General features: G+C 53.6%; 1 protein-coding gene across 1 annotated transcript in view; it reads right to left on the reverse strand.

The window, feature by feature from the left end:
* DISP3 (dispatched RND transporter family member 3) overlaps positions 1-18,922 on the reverse strand; it is a 56,365-nt gene extending 37,443 nt beyond the window's left edge. Inside the window, exon 1 of the mRNA XM_003822081.5 lies at positions 18,551-18,922. The gene's annotated coding sequence lies outside the window, so the exon portion shown is untranslated. The remainder of the gene's footprint in view (positions 1-18,550) is intronic.
* Positions 18,923-20,741: the final 1,819 nt, after the last annotated feature.

Below are 20,741 nucleotides of genomic sequence, written 5' to 3' on the forward strand. Positions count from 1 at the left end.
CTTGAAGTCTTTCCAGCCGAGGCCCAGATACCACAGAGTAGAGCTCAGCCATCCTCTCCTGTGCCCTGTCCTGACCCGCGGAATGCACGATAGTTATTATACATCTCTGCACTCTGGGATGTTTTGTTACATAGCAATAGCAACTGGAACAATTGCAGTGAAGCCTTGTTCTGTATGTGTGGCTCCATGCCCTGCAGACAGCATTTGCTGGATTTAAGTGACCAGAAAATTGGGCCCAGCCACTCCACCTCCCAGTGAGAGCCCCACAGGCGAGTAGATGTGAGCTTTAAGGGAGCAGGGACTTACTTGGCTGTCATATTCCCTGCTGGCTTCTCGTGGCCTAAAACACCTTGGGGAGGGGGGCAGTCAGATATTTGTTGAGACAAAGAAGGAAAAGGAGTCTCCGATGAACTTGGGTTAGGTATTCAATAGAACTTTCCCCTGGACAAATGAATTAACAGCATTCACAGCAACCTGGATGAGATTAGAGACTATTATTCTGAGTGAAGTAACTCAGAAATGGAAAACCAAGCATCGTATGTTCTCACTGATACGTGGGAGCTAAGCTATGAGGACGCAAAAGCATAAGAATGATACAATGGGCCGGGTGCGGTGGCTCATGCCTGTAATCCCGGCACTCTGGGAGGCCGAGGTGGGCGGATCACGAGGTCAGGAGATCAAGACCGTCCTGGCTGACACAGTGAAACCCCGTCTCTACTAAAAATACAAAAAATTAGCTGGGCGTGGTTGCAGGCGCCTGTAGTCCCAGCTACTCGGGAGGCTGAGGCAGGAGAATGGCCTGAACCTGGGAGGCGGAGCTTGCAGTGAGCCCAGATCGCACCACTGCACTCCAGCCTGGGCGACGACAGAGCAAGACTCCGTCTAAAAAAAAGAATGATACAATGGATTTTGGGGACTTGGGGGGAAGGGTGAGGGGGCAAGGGATAAAAGACTACAAATAGGGTGCAGTGTATACTGCTTGGGTGATGGGTACACCAAAATCTCACAAATCACCACTAAAGAACTTATGTAACCAAGTACCACCTGTACCCCAATAACCTATGGAAAAATTTTTTAAAATTTTAATTTTTTTTAAAAAAAGAACTTTCCCCTGGACAGAAAGGGCAGTCAGATTCCAAGCCACATAAGCATAGGCAGGGGATATAGCTTCCTCCGGATTGGGAAGGATCTGGAAGAGTGTGAAATGGACAAGGCAGTAAGTGGATTTGATGAGTTCTTGGTCTATCATGCACCCTCCCCACCCCGTGCCTGCCTTCTCAGTCTGCCCCCAACATGAAAAGTGCCACAAGGGAATCACACCAGACTGGTGGTCAACCCACGTGTCTCCAGGCCTGGCCCAGCCACCAGCTTTCTGGGTGGCCCTGGGTATGTCCTGCCCTTCTTGGGGCTCTGTCTCCCCTATCTCAGAGCGGGATGGTAAAAGCCCAGGTCCTTCCAGCTGTGCCACCCCTGGAGTCTCCAAGAAACCCCAGCTAGCCCTTCCCACCTCCCAGTCTGCAGCCCGAGTAGGGCAGTAGCCGTCTGAGAGTCCCTCGCACCAAACTGAGGCTGGGCTGGTAAGGGTGGAACACGAATGCCTCAGCCAGCACCTCCCTCCGCAGGCCCCTCCACAGCTGGTAGGATGGGCAGCAAATTGTAAATTTGTTTTCCTTCCTCAAATGATGGGAATTGATTAGCTTAGCAAGGAGCTCCAGCTGCTCCGTGGAAAGGAACCAAGGTGGTTCCTGCAGTAGCTGTCATTGATTCAGACAAAGCCCGGAGTAGGACTAGGAGGACTGTGGCCATGGGGGTGGAGTGAGGTGGGGTAGAGTAGGGGCTGTGATCAGGCCTTTCTGGGCCCTGGGAATGTTCTTCTCAGTGACCAATGCCCTTTCTCTCTGCCTCTGTCTCTGTCTCTCTCTCACACATACAGGCACACTCAGAGGTAGTCAAAAATTAAACTCTGGGCCTTGCCGGGGCCCATGAATCAAGGTGGACGCATATCCACGAAACCAACCATCCTCCTCTTGGGAAAGGCAACCGAGGCAGCTGCTTAAAAGAGAACAGGCCCTAGGGAGCCTCATAAGGAAAGACTTCACCCACTTTCAAGCCCAGGCTTGTGGAAATCCAAAGCCATATCTGCAGTCAAATCCCAGCTTTATAACAGAAAAAAAAAACGCACATCTATATGCATTTAAAAACCCATTAATAGCAGTAACCTGTTTGGGAGGATTATGGGTGATTTTTATTTTCTCCTTTGTACTTGTCTGTTTCTAATTTTTCTGCAATGATCAGGTATATCCTTACTTTTAGAATCAGAAATAAATGTTATTTAAAAATAGAATATGTGTGTATGTGTGGGGAAGGGATTTTGCTAACAGCCTTCAACTCTTTGAGGAATTACTGTAATAGGCAGGGGAGGAGGGCTCTGCCCTCCGAGGAGAGAAACCAAGGAGAGTTGGCTTAGGTTGTAGCAGGACAGCGCCCAGTGAGAAAGCAGAAGGACCTTGGACAGGGGGAGCTGGCAAATGCCCTGTGGGTGAGTGTGGAATCACCTATTCCCCTGAGATGGGGAGAGGGATCGTTCAATGAGCAGGAAGTAGCTAATGGCCCACTGGACCCAGAAGAGACCTGAGTATACCTTGTCCAATGCCTTCATTTTACACATGGGGAAACTGAGACCCCAGGTCAAGTCAAGGAGAAGGGACTAACCCAAGATCATCTTATCAGTGGCAGGACCAGGATTCCTGGATGAAGTTTTCACTCTACTCCATCCCCAGATTCTGGGGGCAGTTTTTGGCAGCCCCAGGAAACAACCAGACCTGGGGTGAGATGGCTTCTGGACTCAAAATGCCAAAATAGGAGAGCTATTTTTGTTTTTGTTTTGTTTTGTTTTTTGAGACAGAGTCTCGCTCTGTCACCCAGGCTGGAGTGCAATGGTGCGATCTCAGCTCACTGCAACCTCCACCTCCCGGGTTCAAGCGATTCTCGTGCCTCAGCCTCCTGAGTAGCTGGGACTACAGGCATGCACCACCACGCCTGGCTAACTTTTGTATTTTTTAGTAGAGATAGGGTTTCACCATGTTGGCCAGGCTGGTCTCGAACTCCTGACAAGCGATCTGCCCGCCTTGGCCTCCCAAAGTGTTGAGATTACAGGTGTGAGCCGCCACACCCAGTTGGGAGAGCCATTTTTGAAGTTGAAGAGAAAAGCCAATCTTCAAGTCACAGGCCAGATGGACTTCCCCATTTGGACAGAATGGGGCTTTGGTGGGAGGTGGTGTTGCCTCAAAAACACCCCCAGGCCCCTGCCAGGCCTCACTCCTCTCCAGAGCAGATGGGGCTCCCAGGGATGTGAACCCATGCCAGAGCCTCCCTGTGGTCCTGTTTATAACTTCCCTCCTCTGGCAAAGGATGACAGAACCCTTCCTTCTCCACTCCCCCATACCAGCCAGACTATTAAAATGTAATCAAAAAATCACATTAGACATGGAGATTTGACTTAAACTACGTATATGTATATACAATTTAACGGCAATTAGGAGCTAATCAGCTTTTTCTTCCTGGCTCAGGATGTTTTGCCTTCCCTGGTTCAGCTCTGGTCCTTGAACATCTTGAGGTCTTTGATTCTCTTACCCTTGGGTCGAGAGTTTTGGATAGAGGCTCAAAATGAGTTATTTTGAGTTGAACAGCTCCAGAGAAGGGAGGAAAGAAAAGAGGAGGCCTTGGTGCCTCCCAGGCATCACTGTCCTACGTCCTGATACTCCGTCTTCTGAGAATCCACCGCTCTCCGGATGTCCTGGCTATGTGCCAGTCATAAGAATCCCAAACCTTTCCCCGAGACCTGGACACTCCACCTAGGCCAGGAGGCTGGAGAGGCACTGGAGATGTGGTGGTGAAATTGGGGCAAAATCACACACATGGAGTGAAGTCAAAAGCCCAGCTAGTTCAATGCAGAAACTCTGACACCCATTAAGACCATCATAATAATTAACTCTGCATCTACCACGCGCCAGTACTCCTTATCCATCCTCTGTCATCCTCACATCAGCCCTGCAAGGACGCTAGGGAAGGCATTATGAGCATTCACTTTTTACAGAAGCAAAATCAGAATCAGAGAGGTTAAGTGACTCCCTGGTGGTCACACAGCTACTAAGGGGCAGAACTGGAGTTTGAACCTCAGGTCTATTGATCCTAAAGCCCAGGCTCTTTTGGCCATACCAGGTAGCCTATGAGCTCTTTGAGAGCTGATATGTCAGTACTTGTTGAAGAAACCCATTGCCTTTTAGCAAGTTTGCACCATCCCCATAAGACCACAGATCACTCGGGGCCTGGCAATTCTGCTTTCAGCAGGTGGCAACTCAGGGCATGATGTAAAGGAAGTCTCCCACCAACCTCAGAAGCTTGGCTTTCCCTTCAATGGGTCATGGGTGTGATGGTTAATTCTATGTGTCAACTTGACTGGACTATGGGGTGCCCAGATATTTGGCCAAACATGATTCTGGGTGTGTGTGTGAGAGAGAGAGTGTGTTTCCAGATAAGATTTTTTTTTTTTTGAGATGGAGTCTTGCTCTGTCGCCTAGGCTTGAGTGTGGTGGCATGATCTCAGCTCACTGCAACCTCCACCTCTGAGGTTCAAATGATTCTCCTGTCTCAGCCTCCCAAGTAGCTGGGATTACAGGTGCATGCCACCATGCCTGGCTAATTTTTGTATTTTTAGTAGAGACGGGGTTTCGCCATGTTGGCCAGGCTGGTCTTGAACTCCTACTTCAAGTGATCCGCCCACCTCAGTCTCCCAAAGTGCTAGGATTACAGGAGTGAGCCACCAAGCCCAGCCTCCAGATAAGATTAGCATCAGTACACAGAGTAAAGCAGATGGTGCTCACTAATGAGGGTGGGCCTCAACCAATCAGTTGAAGATCTGAATAGAATGAAAAGGCTAAGAGGGAATTGTTTTTGTTGACTGCTAGAGCTTGGACATTGGTCTTTTCTGGCCTTTGGACTCAAGCTGAAATATCAGCTCTTCTTGGGTCTTCAGCCTGCCAGCTATCAGACTAGAACTTACACCATTGGCCCTCCTGGTTCTCAGGCCTTCAGTCTCAAACTGCAACTATACCATCAGCTCTCCTGGGTCTCCAGCTTGCTGCCTGCAGATCTTGGGGCTTCTCAGCCTCCATAATCACATAAGCCAATTCCTTCTAATAAATCTCTCTCTGATATATATATGCTATTGGTTATTTTCCTCTGGAGAACCCTAATACAATGGGGCCGTGAAGCATCCCAGAGAGAAAGTAGGAGTGAAGCAGGGAGCCCCATCCTAGCAGCTGGATCCTAGGGCCCTCCCAGAGTCTTCTCTGAAGAGGTTCCAAGTCCTACCTAGAATCTCAAATGAACATGGCAACAGAGCCAGGGAATGCCTTCCAGATCCACAGAGGAAGGGGTATGGCTGAGTGACTTTCCACACTTGTCTGAGCTCTTTCCCCAGCAAGAAGATCCTGAATCTATCACCCCATATCTCCTGCCCCAGCCCCAGGGAAACCTGGCTTTGTGGCTGCAGCTGAAGCAAGCACCTACCTCTACTCCCCATCACCCCTGCTGTCCCCTAAGAAACACGATCTTTGTTGGCTCAATTTGCCAGCCGGAAATTCAGAGGGGGTACAAATGACCATTCCTCTCTGCAAAGAAAATCTGGGCTTATTATTAGAAGCCCAGGTGGGGGTGGGGAGAGGAATCGGGTGGGGGCTCTGTGGCGAGCCTGTCCAAGCCCCCCATTTCTCAGAGAAGGTCAGGCTGCACAGATGGAGTGGATGAAGGATGACTGGCCTCCTGGGGCTGACAGCTGGTGAGGAAACTGTGGGCGCTGACTCGAAAAACCCAATGGCTCAATATTTATCAGGCAAACAAGCTTTGCCCGGGTCAATATATCACCTGAGGAAACGTCCCAGCCAACACCAGAGGGATCCAGCGTTCATGGGCACAACAGCCACTATCACTTTCCCTGTTCTGTGTCCCCTCTCTAGTGGGCTCAGTGGGACAGAACCCGACCCCCTAACACCAAGAGGGAAATCTGTAAAATGGGGATGGTGATACTGCTCCCCTGCTGAACCAGAGCAGCTAGTACGATTATTAACTTCTTAGCCAGCCAGAGCCCAGGACTGGCCCCTGCTGTAGGCAGGTCCTCAAGTCAACTGGAGCGGACTCCTTTATTCTCTGCCCCAAAGATCCTTGGACTTTTACGTGAATCGGAGTCACTAGGCATACTCGTTAAAGTGCAAACTCTAGGTCAGATTCCAGGTCAGAGGAGGTGGGGCCCAGGAATCCGGGTTTTGTTTTGTTTTGTTTGTTTTGAGATGGGGTCTCACTCTGTCACCCAGGCTGGAGTGCAGTGACACTATGATGGTTCACTGCAGCCTCGACCTCCCGGGCTCGAGTGGTCCTCCCCCTCAGCCTCCCAAGTAGCTGAGACTACAGGTGCATGCCACCACACCTGGCTGTTTTTGTTTTTTGTTTTTAATTTTTTGTAAAGATGGCGTTTTGCTAGGTTGCCCAGGCTGATCTCAAACTCAAGCAATCTTTCTGCCCCAGTCTCCCAAACTGTTGGAATTACAGTAGGTGTCAGCCACCGTGCCCAACCTGGAATCTGTATTTAAACCACCTCCCCAGGTGATTCTGATACAGGTGGTCCAGAAGCATTCTTGGAAAACCCTTGCTGCCCTGGTCATCCTCCCCTGTTCCCAGTGGCTCCCTCCAGCAACTGATTTAGCCTTGGCCTCCCCACACCCCTCCACCGTGGCTCACATGTGTCCCTGGGGGTCCGGGGTATGGACTCAGGCTGCTGTATCTCTAGCCAAGGCTCACTCCTCAGGGTGTCTTTTCCTCCATCCATGGGGAGGGAAGAAATGATGGCATTTGGGCCAGCCAGACAGGGGGATACAAACAGCACACCCAGATCTGCCAAATAGCTCTTCTTGGTAGGGCCAGACAGTAAAAGGAACTAGAAGTCCAAGGGCTTACTATCTGCCAGGCCCCTTAAAAGGGGACTGGGTGGGGAATTTACCATCCATTGAGTACTACTGTGTGTCTGGCACATGGGAGGTGCTTTATTTATTTATATCACGTCTGATCCAACCCCCACCCTACAAGGCTGCTTACAGAGCTGGGCTGGATTGGAGCCTCTGGAGGTAATGTCAGAGCCCATCCTTTTAGCCACCGTGCCCTGATGCCAAAAGGAATTCCACCCGACTAACCCTCTCTGGCCACCTCCTGCCCCTGCCTGCACAACTCAGGCCTCACCTCCAAGACCCATCAGCACTGGATCCTGGAGCCCACAAAGCAGCCTTGGCATCAATGAGGAAAAGACAATGGAAGCTTAATAAAATCAGCAACATGGCCGGTCACGGTGGCTCACGCCTGTAATCCCAGCACTTTGGGAGGCCAACACAGGCAGATCACCCGAGGTCAGGAGTTTGAGATCAGCCTGGCCAACATGGTGAAACCCCGTTTCTACTAAAAATACAAAAAATTAGCCAGGCATGGTGGCAGGTGCCTGTAATCCCAGCTACTTGGGAGGCCGAGGCAGGAGAATTGCTTGTACCCAGGAGGCAGAGGTTGCAGTGAGCCAAGATCATGCCACTGCACTCTAGCCTGGGCAACAAGAGCGAAACATCATCCCAAAAACAAAAACAAAAACAAAAAACCCCAGCAACACTTACAGAACCTGTGAAATATGACCAGGTTCCCAGATGCCCCTGGCCTGACGGGTCAGCAGGTTCCTGGAAACTCTCACTGCAGGCCTTGGCCAATCCGTCCAGACCGCCCCCACCCCCGACATCTCTCCCACCCTCAGTCCCAAGTCCTGGGTGTATGAGGCTGGAGATCACAGCTGCCAAGTACAGAGGAACCTCTGGGCCCAGCAGCCAGTCCAGCACCCCAGCCCCTAGACTGCTGGGTTAATAAAAAATAAAAAGATCCCAATGATGTATGACCAATAACTACGGCCATAAAAGCCAAATTGGATTTCTTCCTGGCTGATGAGCTCAGGGCCCTTTTCATTCTGAGACATGATTAACAAATATGTAAAACAATTCTCTCAGCATCTCATCTTGGGATCTTGCTGCAAGTTCAAGCTTGGGGGCAAGGGAGGTGGAGGAAGCAGGGGATCTGTGCCTGGGGCAGCAGAAGTGGCCCCAAGGACTTGGGGTTGGAACCTGCCTGGCCACTCGCCTGTGTGACCTAGAACAAGTCACTTAACATCTCTGGATAGGTAGTTTCTCCGTCTGCCAGATGGGGAGCGGGAAGAGATGCTCTCTAAATCTTCTGCCTCTGATTCGCAGTCAGAGAATCAGACTGAGGCAGAGCAAGGGGAGCTGGATGCTGGGAGAGGCTCCCCGTCACCTCTCTGCAGAATAACTGGAGGGGGCAGCATGCAGGGATCCTGCTGTCTTTGGAGGGGAGCACGCACAGGGGCCTGGCCAAGTGGCAAGAACAGCTGAATAGCCAATAGCCATGTACTGGGTGCCATCAGCTTTGCTGGGACACAGCAGGTGGTCACCTGCCAGTTCCTAGCTCTGCGGAAGGCTTGGGAGACTGCAATCCCTCCTACAGCCCCAGCACGCCCAGACCACAATCTGTGGGTCCAGAGATGTTGCAAAACTCTTCTTTGCCCCATAGCCCCCAAAGAGAAGCTGGAGGATACATCAGAAGCTAAACGTGCTCAAACCTGCTGAGGGGCCGCCATGAGGCACTCGGGATGGAGCTCTGGGAGAGGGCTGTACCCGCAGCCTCACTGCCTGGGAAGGAACAGAGAACCTTAGGGCAAATCTCTTTCCCTCTGAGAACTTGGGGCTCCCCCATCCCCTGCTGCCTGGGCCTGTGAAGGGCTGAGGAGACCAGCAGCAGATGAAAGGGGCACAGTGAGGAGATGGTGGAGGCTGCCCTTGTGTTCCTGAGCCAGAGCCCTTTCTCTTCCCATCCTCAATCCTCTCATCGCGGGGGAGGCAGTGGGACTGAATCATGTTGCATCCATGCAGCAAATTCCAGCTTCCAGGTCATTTTTGCGTAGGTTTTCTCCTCCTAGGAATTATTTCCAATTTGCAGACAAGAAAACTGAGGCTAAGGAAGTGAAGGGACTTATTTGAACCTGATTTCTGATGAGCTCAGTACCCTTCTCACTGTGGTAGATTTTATTTGAGTCTTACATGTTTGAAAATCTCAGGGTCCTAGAATCAGTCCTCCCAACCCCCACTTGGGTGTCTGTGCATGCATACATGCACGTGTCTGCAAACACACACACACACACACACACACACAGAGCATCTGCCCTCAGCCGTTCTGGTCACAGCTTAGGTACAGCGCTGGCTGGACTGTGGGTCCCACGGAAGGGAGGAGGGTGGAGACATGAGAGACTGACCTTCAAGTTCCCCATCACGGGTGCCCAGGTGGAATCTCACCTTCGGTGCCCACCCAGGTCAGTGGCTCCAGGGAAGGCTTCCTGGCTCCCTTGTTGAGTGACAGCTCAGGCATGGATAGTGGGGAGCAGGTGTCCATCCAGGAGATGGGCTCAGTACCCCTCAGCTCCTGGGACCAGCACAGAGGCCCTTGCTCTGGGGTGGGGGGAGTCTGACACTGGTCTCAGCCTCAGCACCCCCTCCACAATGATGCAGCTGCCTATGGAGACAGGAGTCGGGGGTTGGTGCTCAGCCTCTAGGGCTGGGGATGGAAAGTGGCCCCTCAAGTACTGACCCCCTCCAACTCTGCTGCCTTTCTCATAAAATGCTTGGGAGGCTCAGGGCCCCAGGAACTAAGAACTGCTGCTCCCAGCCCCAAAGGCCAGGAGAGACCCAGCGAAGCTACCTGGGCTCAAAAATCTCAGACTGCTTCCCTCACACCCCCACCCTGCTCAATGGTGGAGTGTTATCCAAAGTTTAATGGGAACGCCCCTCCCCACGCACCAGTTATTCCATGATAACGGGGCTCCGTCTATTCCATGATAGAGGGCCAGGACACAGAAGTGTGACACAGGAGAGAGGATGGGGTAATTTAGGGCTGGGGAACCAGTTGAGAAGGTCAAAAGTGTTGTAGGGTCCTTGGGGTCCTGAGGCAGCAGCTTCCATCCGCTTTCAGCCTCCTGGGTTCCAATCCATGCCATAGCCAGAAGCCAGAGACACCCCAAGACCAGAGGGTCCTGCAGAATGGGATGAGGGTGGGGCAGGCAGTGAGAGGGCAACGCTCAGGGAGTCAGTCTCTCTACTGAACCTGAGCCAAGGGTGTTCTGGGCCCCTCATTACTCCAGGACGGGGGAAGCAGCTGGAGGAGGTGAAGCCTGGGAATGCTCTGAGAGTAGGTCTGCAGAGGGAGAAATAAGCTACTTAAGCTACTTAGTCTTTTAGGCTGGTGACAGCGGGAATGATGCAAATTGATTCCTATTCAAGTGCTGTCCCAGGCAAGGTGGTGGCAGGGAAGGCAGAAGCCTCCTTTTCCCGAAGCAATCACCTCCAAGCGCACCTGCTGAGCCTCAGAGCAACTTCTGAGCAGGGGTAGCGGTGGCAGCCGCCCCATTACCCCAGAGCTGGGCTCAGCTGCCCATTCTCCATGTAGCTGCCCGTTCTCCATGTCCCCTCAGGAAGGGAGGACATCCAGGACTCTCTCCAATCCAGAGCCAAAGCTCCCTCTCCCCCTCCCCAGGCTCCTCCGACTCAGGGCACTCTGCTGCCGAGCAGGGTGGCTCCTCAGCTTTTCCTGGGGTGGGGGACATTCTTTCAAGACTGGGGGGATGAGGACAAGAGAAGGACCCTTCCCTTTGTCCATACTTGGGGTCAGGCCCTGCCAAATCAAAGCCCTGACTGTCAAAGTCCCTCAGCCCCATTCCCCAATTCATACATTTACCAATTCATTCACTCATTCTAACTTCATTCACTTATTGGTGCTTGCTATATAAAATAAGGACTTTCTGTTAAATCATCATAATCTGGCTGGGTGTGGTGGCTAACACCTGCCACCCCAGCACAGTGGGAGGCCAAGGCAGGCAGATCACTTGAGCCCAGGAGTTCAAGACCAGCCTGGGCAACATAGGGAGACCTTGTCTCTACTAAAAGTAAAAAACTTACCCGGCGCGTGGTCATGCGCACCCGTAGTCCCAATTACTCAGGAGGCTGACAGGGGAGGATTGCTTGAGCTCAGGCATTTGAGGCTGCAGTGAGCTGTGATTGCAGCACTGCACTCCAGCCTGGATGACAGAGAGCTTATCTTAAAAAAAAAAATCATAATCTTAACTTAGTGATGTCTTCAACTCCTTTCCTCCTGAAGGCTCCATGAACCTTTTCACCCCAGATCTATTCGCATGTTCATTAACTCCCAAGAACGCCAGTTGGCTGACATGTCCCTGTTCATTGCAGATTCCTGGCTCTGTTACTCTGGGATCATCTGCTGTAAGTCTCTGGAGCACCAGGTCGGAAAGTCAGAAACCCTTGGAGGGAACCCACAGCAGCTACTAGCTTGTAATGCACACTCTCAGCCAGCCTTTTCCCAGCTTCCCCGGCTAAAAAAGGGAAGGGGGCGGGGGTTCTCTTCCGGCTGCTGACACTTCTCCAAAGCCTGATTCCTCTCTAATGTCTCCCAGGCCTGGATTGCAGGGAGGAACAAAAACCAGCATCCTGCCTTTGTGAAGTCACAAGATGATGCCTTAAAACCAACAAATACTTTTCAACCTGGGCGTCCCCACACACGATCATGTCCAGAGGGGTGCAAGTCTCAGCTGTGTCTACATGGAAGGAAAAGGGGGAAACATCTGGATGAAAGCCAGCAACGTCCTGCCACTCTGCCAGATGCTGCCCACATCTGGACATTCAAAAAGTGATCTGTTCGGTGGCTTAGCAGTCGAGAAGCAAATGGTCAGCCCACATCACCCTATCCATCAGAACACAGAGCCCGAGTCCCTATGCACAATTACCCAGATTACTGAAGGACTCATAAGGTACTTTGGCTTCAATCATACTCATCCTCAAAGGCCCAAATCAAGTGAAAGTAAAGGCCAGAGTGTGGGGCTCAGTCCTTGTGCGCATGGCAGCTGGGTCCCATCTCCACTGCTTATTAGTAAGCTGCTTAGACTCTCTGCACTTCACATTTCTCATCCTTAACATGGAGATAACAGTGCTATCCCCCTTGCTGAGCAGGTATGAGGATGAAATGAGATCATATCTGTAAAGTTCTAAGCCAGGGCCCGGCAGGTAGTAAACATTCAAAATATGTTGACTGTTATTATCATGATCATTATCATCGGGGTGATTGCCCTGCAGAGCTCCCCAACGAAGAACAGAGAGATCTCCCAGGACACTGCAAAGGTCAATGCAGTTGCAGGGTGTGGGGGACACATACTTTTCCCAAACCTCCCAGGAACACCAATTTGCCACAACCTTCCCCACCCTGACCCCCGTTGAAGCTGCCTTCCCCAGAGACAAGAAGATCACCACATCCTCCTTCACGACAGGAGTGGCTTCCAGCTGGCAGTCACGTCTCCTCTATTAACAAGGCTTGGCAAAGGACACATCATCCAGGTGCCAGTGTATGTGCTGGACGCCCCGAGCAGATGGCTGGGCGGAGTGAGCCTTCTCCACTGCACCCTCCTCCTACCAAGACATCAAGCTCATGGACAGTCTAGTTGCACTGGGGGCAACACCTACAGGAAACCTTCCTCCTGACCCTGGAGAGACCACTTGACTGGATCATGCCGTCTCAGCCCCAGGGGACAGCTGGGTCCCTCTTCTACTGTGGTGGGGGGCCTGGCTGAGACACCATTAATCATCTATCACCTCTGCTCCTTCAGCTAGAGGTCCTGGGGGGTGGGAATGGGGACTCTGATGAGCTCTACAGGGACAGAGACAGAGACCTTTCCATTAGGTTGGTGCAAAAGGAATCAGGGGTTTTGCCATTACTTTCAATGGCAAAAATCACAATTATACTTTTGCACCAACCTAACACTTCTACAAGCCCACACCTGGCACACAGTAGGACTGCTCAGGCAGATGCTTGTGAGATGGGAAATAATGGAGAAGGCCTTTTCTGGCAAAGGAGGTTGAGGTCCCTGGACACTATCTCCCAGGACATCACTCTGTGGTTCCAAGAAGTGCCCCTGTAAATGGTACCTGCTAGAATCTAAATCCATGCCAATCCTTCCCACTGTCCTTACCACCCCCTTGTTCCCAGGTCAAGCTCACTGTATACAGAAACACCATAACCTGCCACCCAACAGCCTTTTCCAAACTGGCAGGTTCCCCATCTGGTTTGCTCAGAGGGAGGAATGGATGGGAGGAAGTAAATTGCCAAGATCAAGGGCATGCCGGGAGTTCTGCAGACGAGACCCTCTTCAGCATCTTCTCTCCCCTGAGTTCAGGGAGAAACATACCCAGACCTTACACTTCACTAATGCCCTCAGGGGATGGCCCCAGGATGCTGCACCGGGTTCTTCCTTCCAGGTTTTGGCAGACACACAGCCTCTGCTGGTACACATGCCAGCAAGCGTGACCAGCCTGGAGGTGTAATATAAAGAGCCTGCCGCTGCCCATCAGCTCCTCCGCCCCCTTGGCATTAGTTCCAAACCTTCGCCTTCTTCACCCCCAGAGAGAACCAGCCAGCGGGGCTCTGCTGGGCTCCACCTGCCTCCTCACCAGCAGTGTGACCTTGAGCGGGTGACTTGACCTCTCTAGCCTCAGGCCCTTCCATTGTGAAATGGAATCAGAGCACCTCCCTCTTGAGTGGTTATGGGGATTACATCAGTTAAGGTCCATGAAGCATTTAGCACACTGCCTGGCATGTGGCTAATGTCAGAGGGGGTGCAGCGGAGAGGACTGGAGCGATGACAGCAAGCAGCATTTCACCTCTGCACTTGGAAGGAAGTTGTTAGGTTTACTGGCTGCATCAGTTAGGTCCCCTTCCCTGGTGTGGTTTGGACAATTCCCACACACCCAAGGAAGCCAGTCCGGCTGCCTGGGAAGATCCCTGGCCTGGGATTCTGAGACTCAGGCTCTGCTACCAACATGCTGTGTGATGCTGGGCAACTCACTTGCCCTCTCTGAAGTAACTTCCCCATCTGCAGAGGCTTCTCATATCCTTGACCTCTTACAGAGTTAAGTTGTCTTTCACACTCCAAGGTTCACAGCTTGAGTCCCATTCCAGACTCTCACGGGGACTCAGCTCCGGCCCAGCCATGGCTCAGAAACCTTGAGTACCCAGCCCAGGCCACTGACTGATAAACGCAGGTGAGGGTACTGCCCTTCACTTCTGGCCTGTCTGGCAGAGGAATTTACATTCTTTTGAAACCCATCATATAAACAGGTTTCTCGACAAGAAAATATTTATTGAATGACAGTAACCAAAACAACACAGGGTAGTTGGCAAAATGGGGGTTTTTGCTTCATTCAGATCAAAATCTGATCCCAGCTTGGCCTCTTCTCGCTGTGTGACCTTGGGCAAGTCTCTTCACTTCTCTGAACTTTGTTTTTCCCACACATTAAATGAGGATGACAATTCATGTGACATGAGATGGTGGCAAGGCTTAAGTGAGACAGTCCACGTAAATGCTTAGCACCTGGCACATAGTAGGTATTTAACACATGGCAGCTATGATTGGTTGGTATTGTTATCACCAGCCTCCCATCATAAGGCGGAGGACCTGAGGCCATCATCCATGTCTGGTGCCTGTTTCCAAAGAGCTTTGACAACACACAGACACATATTCCTCGCAATCCTCCCGCCCGTGTACCTTCCAGCTGGTGCAGAGTGGAGTGCGGCTGTCTGGTCTCCCAGCGGCCAGGCAGAGAGTGAGCTCACTGGGGGAGGCTCTGCCGCCATCCCTGGACTGGTCCCGCAGCATCCATGCCTCCGGCCTTTGTTGGGCAGCTGCAGCGTGAGCCGCACTGTCTGCCCGTGAAATGCGACTTTTGGAAAACATACATATTTGTGAGTTGGAGCATGTTTCTATTTTGGGCCGACACTGCTCTCTTTATTTATTTTCCCTGGGCTTCGATGCTTTGGAATCTAGCTTGGAAGGGTGTTTTGACAGACTTTGACACCTCTCCCAGCTCCTTTGGCAAGACACCATGCTTGGGTAGGGGGAGGGCAGACAGAGAAGAAGACGATTTCAAACGACAAGCCCTCTTCCTTGGCTAGGACTGATGGACAATCCCACACCCCTGCCTCACTGTCCCAGCCCTCCGTTTCTCCACATTTGGGTGTGGGGAGGAGTATAAGAGGGGTTCAGGTGGGGAAACCATTTCAAAGAGGGGGAAGGGAACCAAAAAGGCTAATCACTGAGCTCTCGATTTTAACAATGCTAACATCATTATCAACACCTATAGTATTGTTATTGTCAACCATCACTACTACCACCCCACCATTTTGGGGTGCCTACTTTTATTGCTGGCAGTGGGCTGACTGATGGCCCTTAGGGACACCACCTCCTTGCTCAGCATCTCATTTGGCTCATCTGTGAAGGCTATTTTTGCCATCCCCAGCTCATAGGGCTATGAAAAGAGGCTGCTTAGCCACATGGTGGTGATGGCCATCTTCCCTCTTGGCATCAGAGCCTGGCCAGCAACCAACTGCCCATGGGCAGTCTACTTGCTTGGGTCCAAGGACATGAGGCTGATTGCAAAGCCCCTACTCACTGGGCAGGACCTCTAAAGCTGCTCTCAGCTGTTCCCTTCTCTGTGGCCATTTACAACCAGCCCAGTGTCTGCCACTTGGGAGGAAGGACCTTAACTCAGACAATTCCATCCACCGCCTTTGATGACTAGGGGAATAGGGGGTGGGGAGGATGGGGAGACGAGGGAAGTATGTCTATACTAGCAGAGAAAGGGGCTTAAGCCATCCAAGGACCTGGCGATCATGAGATCCAGGTTTAAATCTTCTATTCATTCATTCGTCCATTCATTCATTCATTCACCACACATCTACCAGCAGAACCGGTGGTATATGCAGAGGATATATAGACAGTAGAAGTAATGCCTGCCCCAATGAAGATTGCACTTCAGCAGTATGACCTCAAGAAAATTACTTGACATCTCTGGTCCTATTAAGGAAATCATCTAAACATCCCTCACTCAGGGAACAGGATGACTTCACTAGTGGTGGGTGCTCTAAGGAAGGGGAAAGGTAGGGTAATCTTTGGGGTTAGAATCACAATTTTCAATCCCACCCACACTCAAGAGACTCACTAGAGAGTCAATGTTCCAGATTATTAGGGCCAGAAAGTGACCCTACAGGTCACCTCAGGCAGTCCTTTAACAGACGGGAAACCTGAAGCTCAGAGAAGGGAAGTAGTTTGCCCAAGGGCAAACTGGGAGTCTGTGGTTAAGCTCGGACTAGGATCCAGGTCCCCTCACTTCCAGTCCAGTGCTCCTTCCACCACACCATGCTGGGACTATTCTTCTTTCAACCAGTTTCTGGATTTGAAGGACAACAGCAGGAGAGGTGTCAAAGGGCAAGCCAGGTCATGGCTACCAGATCTCATGGCTAGCCAAATCTGGAGGGGGGTTCCAGAATGCTCCACCCAAAGTTCTTGGCCCCTTGGAGAGATCACTGGGGCTCTGTGGCATCCGGCCCTAGAAAACTTCCTGGGGAGGGGAACAGAAGCTGCTGAGGCCACGGTGGAGGGCCGTCAGATTTCCAAAGAGAGAGTAACGGGGACATGGAACCTGCAGTGAAGAAGGCAAGTCTGAGAGAATGGAGTCAGCTCCCCCTAAGGGTCAGCTGTGCCCACATCCCAGCAAAGACTGGGTCAGACCCAGCCTAAGGAAAGTTGGGGAGAGAAGTGAAGACAGTGGGGAAGGATGACTGGAAAGACCAAAAAAAGAGGGTGCATGTGAGTATGTGAGTGTGTGTGTGTGTGAGAGAGAGAGAGAGAGAGAGAAACCTGGGGGAGGGAACAGAGCAGGGAAACAGAGGGTACAAGCAAAGAATGCGGACCCTGATTGTACATGTGTGTGTCTGGACTAAGGTTAGAGAAAGAGGAGTGAGTATTGAGGTACAGAGCCAAGCAAAATGGACCCTGGGCTGAAAATGGAGATTCTGTAAGGCACCTGTCCAGGCTGGGCTTCTGCCTGGAGCTTCCACCGAGCCACAGCCTCCTCCCTCCCTCCAGAAGATCCCCTGGTCCCCTGGCAGGTGTAGTAGTAGGAGGTGGGGAGGGGGTGTTTGCTCTAAATCCCCATGCTTCGCCCATAGGAGCAGGACACTGTGTGTGTGTGTGTGTGTGCACGCGCGCGCTGGGGGTGGAAGTGTGTCTGTGCTTGGGAGTCTGAGTGGCTTTGTGAGTCACTGGGCATCGGTGGGAACACCAGGTGGTGGGCTCTGGAATCTGGGGCTTAGTCAGTGAGTCCGGAGACAGCAACCTCGAGTGCGGAGCGGGGGCGAAGATGCTGCCCAGGTCCACGAACGTGTGTGCTTGTGAGATCTGTCTGCCCACGTGCGTGTGAACCGTGGGTCTGCGTGGATTGTGTGCGCCTGAGGATTGTGGGTGGGTGTGTACTTGCGCGAGTGTATGTGTGTGGACTGTTTTCCAGTGGTCTGTAGATATGTGTGTGCGCATGGATGGGTGTGAGTGTGCGCGTGGACTGTGGGTGTGCGCGGGTTTCTGAGTTTCTAGGGCGGCCGCGAGGCGCTGTCCGCGGTGCTGACCCGGGGAGTGGGCTGACGGAGACCTGCGCGCAGTCTCGCAGTGAGTGGGGGACAGCGGGAAGCTGGCGCCGGCCGTGGAGCAGAGGCCGAGAAGAGAAGCCCCCAAGGAGGCGCCTTCCCAGCCCTGCTGCCGGCCTCCCCAGGGAGTTGGGAAAAGTTCTCCCGGCGGTGGGGTTGGCTCCCGGGACTCGGCGCCCCTTGCGCTGGGAATCTTTCCCGACCCTCAGCGCCGCCACTGCCCGGCTGCCCACTCCACCTCCACCCTCGTTCGCGTTCTCGGCAGAGCCTGGGGACCCTCGCGCGCGCGGATCCATCGCTGGCCCGGCCCGCCCCAAGCCCCCACGCGCCCTCCCCGGCCGGACCTGCAGCCAGGTTAATCGGGGAAATGTCCCTCCGAGAGCACGAGTACGCTAGGTAGGGGGTGGGTGGAGGGGGTCATTAGCCTTACTCTGTCCCCTCCCTCCGCTCTAGCATGGGCGAGAGCCCGATCCAAGGGCGGCTTCAGACTGACGCTCAACTTTTATGGACCCAGATATCCCTCAGAGGGGACAAGCAGGGGCCAAAGGTCGGAAGCCTTGCCGTTCCTGGACATCCAACATCCAACTCCCCTTGGCCGACCAAGAATGCTGCAGTCCCGCGGGGAGATGGTGCGGAGCTGGGGCCCGGTCGCAGAGGGCAAGCTTGGGTTCTGTCCACCCCTGACCGTCTTTCCCGGGGGGCTCCGAGGCCCGCATCCCGGGCTGGCTGGAGAGCGAGAGAACTTCGCGCGCGGCGCCACGCAGGTCGGGGTGCGGACGGCGCGGAGGACTTCCCCCTCCTCCTAGCAATGCATCCCCCAGCCCCGAGACCAAGCCCGGATGGCGCCCCGCGGCCGTGCACTCACCTCGGCCGGCCGAACGGGGCTAGGCTGAGCCGCCGGCGCGGGAGGGAGTGCGCAGAGGGTCGGGGGGCGGCGGCCACCACGCTGCGCAGACTCGTCTCCTCGCGGAAGTCGCAGGGGGAAGCTTCTCGGAGCCGCAGGAGGCTGGGGCTCCCCCTCCGCTCCAGGGCAAGCAGACCGCGGGAAGCTGCGCGCGAATCCCAGTCCTCAGCTCGCAACCCGAGCACTCCGCGCCGCCGCCGCCTTTTATTCGCCGCCCGCCTTTGTTTGGGTCCGGGCTCCTACCACGGGTCGCGGGGGTGTCCGAGCCAGGCTCCGGAGCCGCGCTGCCGCCCAGTCCCTGGCGCCTCTCGGGCTCCGCGCCGCCGCGCCTTGAGTCAGTGGCCGGCGAGACCCTGCGCCACGCCGCGCGCTGCGGTCTCTGGGACCCGCTGTCTGGCGCTGTCTTCGCCGCCGCTCCCCCTGCCGATCCGCGCGGTGGTTCAGCCCGGCCCTGGCGCCCGCGGGCGGGGGAAGCGCGAGGCGCAGCGACCCCTGGGGGTCGGTCCCCGCCCCTGCAGACGGTCCGGGCCAGGCACCACCCCCCAGCCCCGCCTCCGAGTTTCCTGATACCCAAGTCTCTCCCGGGCCCGCGCTCCCGCTCCTCTCCAGCCAGCCCGCCCAGCCTTGGCAGGTCACCAGCCTCCTGGACACTCGCAGGCATCCCCGGGCGCCCTCCGGAGGGAGCTGCCAAGCCCAGGCTCCTGGCGCCGTCCCTTCCTCGTTTGTTCTTCATTTACCCCTCTGGCACCAGAACCCGGAGCCATACCAGCCCCTGGGACCGGGCATCCCTCCAGCTCTAGCACATGACCTGCCTAACACCCCTAGCCAAAGGGCCACAAGAAGAAAGAGCCTGGGGAGGGGGGGCAGGCCAGTACCCTGGCCCATTTCTCTCCATCAGGGCTCAGAGAGCATTGGCATTGGTGTTGCCCAGGGAGAGTGAAGTGGGACCCCTCAAAAGGGGGCCAGCTGCCAGCCCCCAGCTGCAGGGTGGAGGGATGTCAGTGACGGAAGCCAGAAAGGAGGGAGGCCATTGCCATGCTGTGTGAGGGTGAGCCATGAGCTTGTCATTTGTCCTGGGTGTGTGCCGACCAAGGACCTGGGAAGATAGGGCAATGGTGAGACACAATCCTTGCCTTCAGGAGGTTTCCGGCTTATGGGAGAGAGAAGAATATGGGAGAGTTATGAATGAAATATAACAAACCCGGCCAGCCAACACACTGATGCTGAACCCACAGCAGCCCCTCCCCATCCCCAGCCCTTATTTTTAAAAGAGGAAAACTGGGTGAGACGCACCTCTAAACGTCAGGGTGCTGAGTGGATCTCCTGTGCTGTTCACCTGCTGTTCCTGCTCTGTCTCTCGGCTGTACAGTCCCTGGCTGGAAGCTGTACCCACTGACTGGCTGTCAACTAGACACATTGGTATTTATGACTCTGGGTGCCCTGAGAGCTTATCTATGCAGAAGCAAATGGCCCGAGCCAGTGTCCCTGCCCTGGCATTCACTCCCCATGTGCTCAAGGTCTCAAGAGAGCCATTGCCAGGTTGGCCAAGTCTGTCAGAAGACTCCCAATGGCTCCCTCTGGCCTTAAAGACATTAGAGTTGGGGGCAGTTCCTGGGGTGAAGGGTGCCACTGTGAGCTGTAAGGGGAGAAAGAGACAGGAGATCTCTCCCGAGAAGTAGAGGGTGTGAAAATTGCTGTCCCAGGACCAGAGGCCAAATCTGATATGAGTACAGAGGACCAGACTTGGCACCACCCTGCAAACTTCTAGTCCCATTTGCCATATCCTAGAGGGAGGGCAGAGGATGAGGAGCCATGTGAGAGGGTGGGAGGAGGGAGAACAAGGAATAGATTTGTTTTTAAGGGAGCAATAGAGAGACACAAAGTGTGTTCCCAAGCCCAGCTGAGAGCAAAGGGTTTTCTTGGCTGGGAGAATGGCTTGATTATTTTCCGTTTGTTTTAAGGCTGCTTCTAGGAGCCTCCTCAAAGTTCTCCAAGGCTCCAGCACTGTTCCTCTCAGTCTGACAAATCCACTGGCCATCCCATTGGTGTGCCCCACGGTGCTGTGCCACCCTCAGTCCATGCCTGGGGATACAGCTGCCACTCTGCTGGGAAATAGATTTAGTGGGTTTGATATAGGTCCTTGATGAAATTC

Source organism: Pan paniscus, chromosome 1 (assembly GCF_029289425.2).
Source record: "Pan paniscus chromosome 1, NHGRI_mPanPan1-v2.0_pri, whole genome shotgun sequence".
Lineage (NCBI taxonomy): Eukaryota > Metazoa > Chordata > Mammalia > Primates > Hominidae > Pan > Pan paniscus.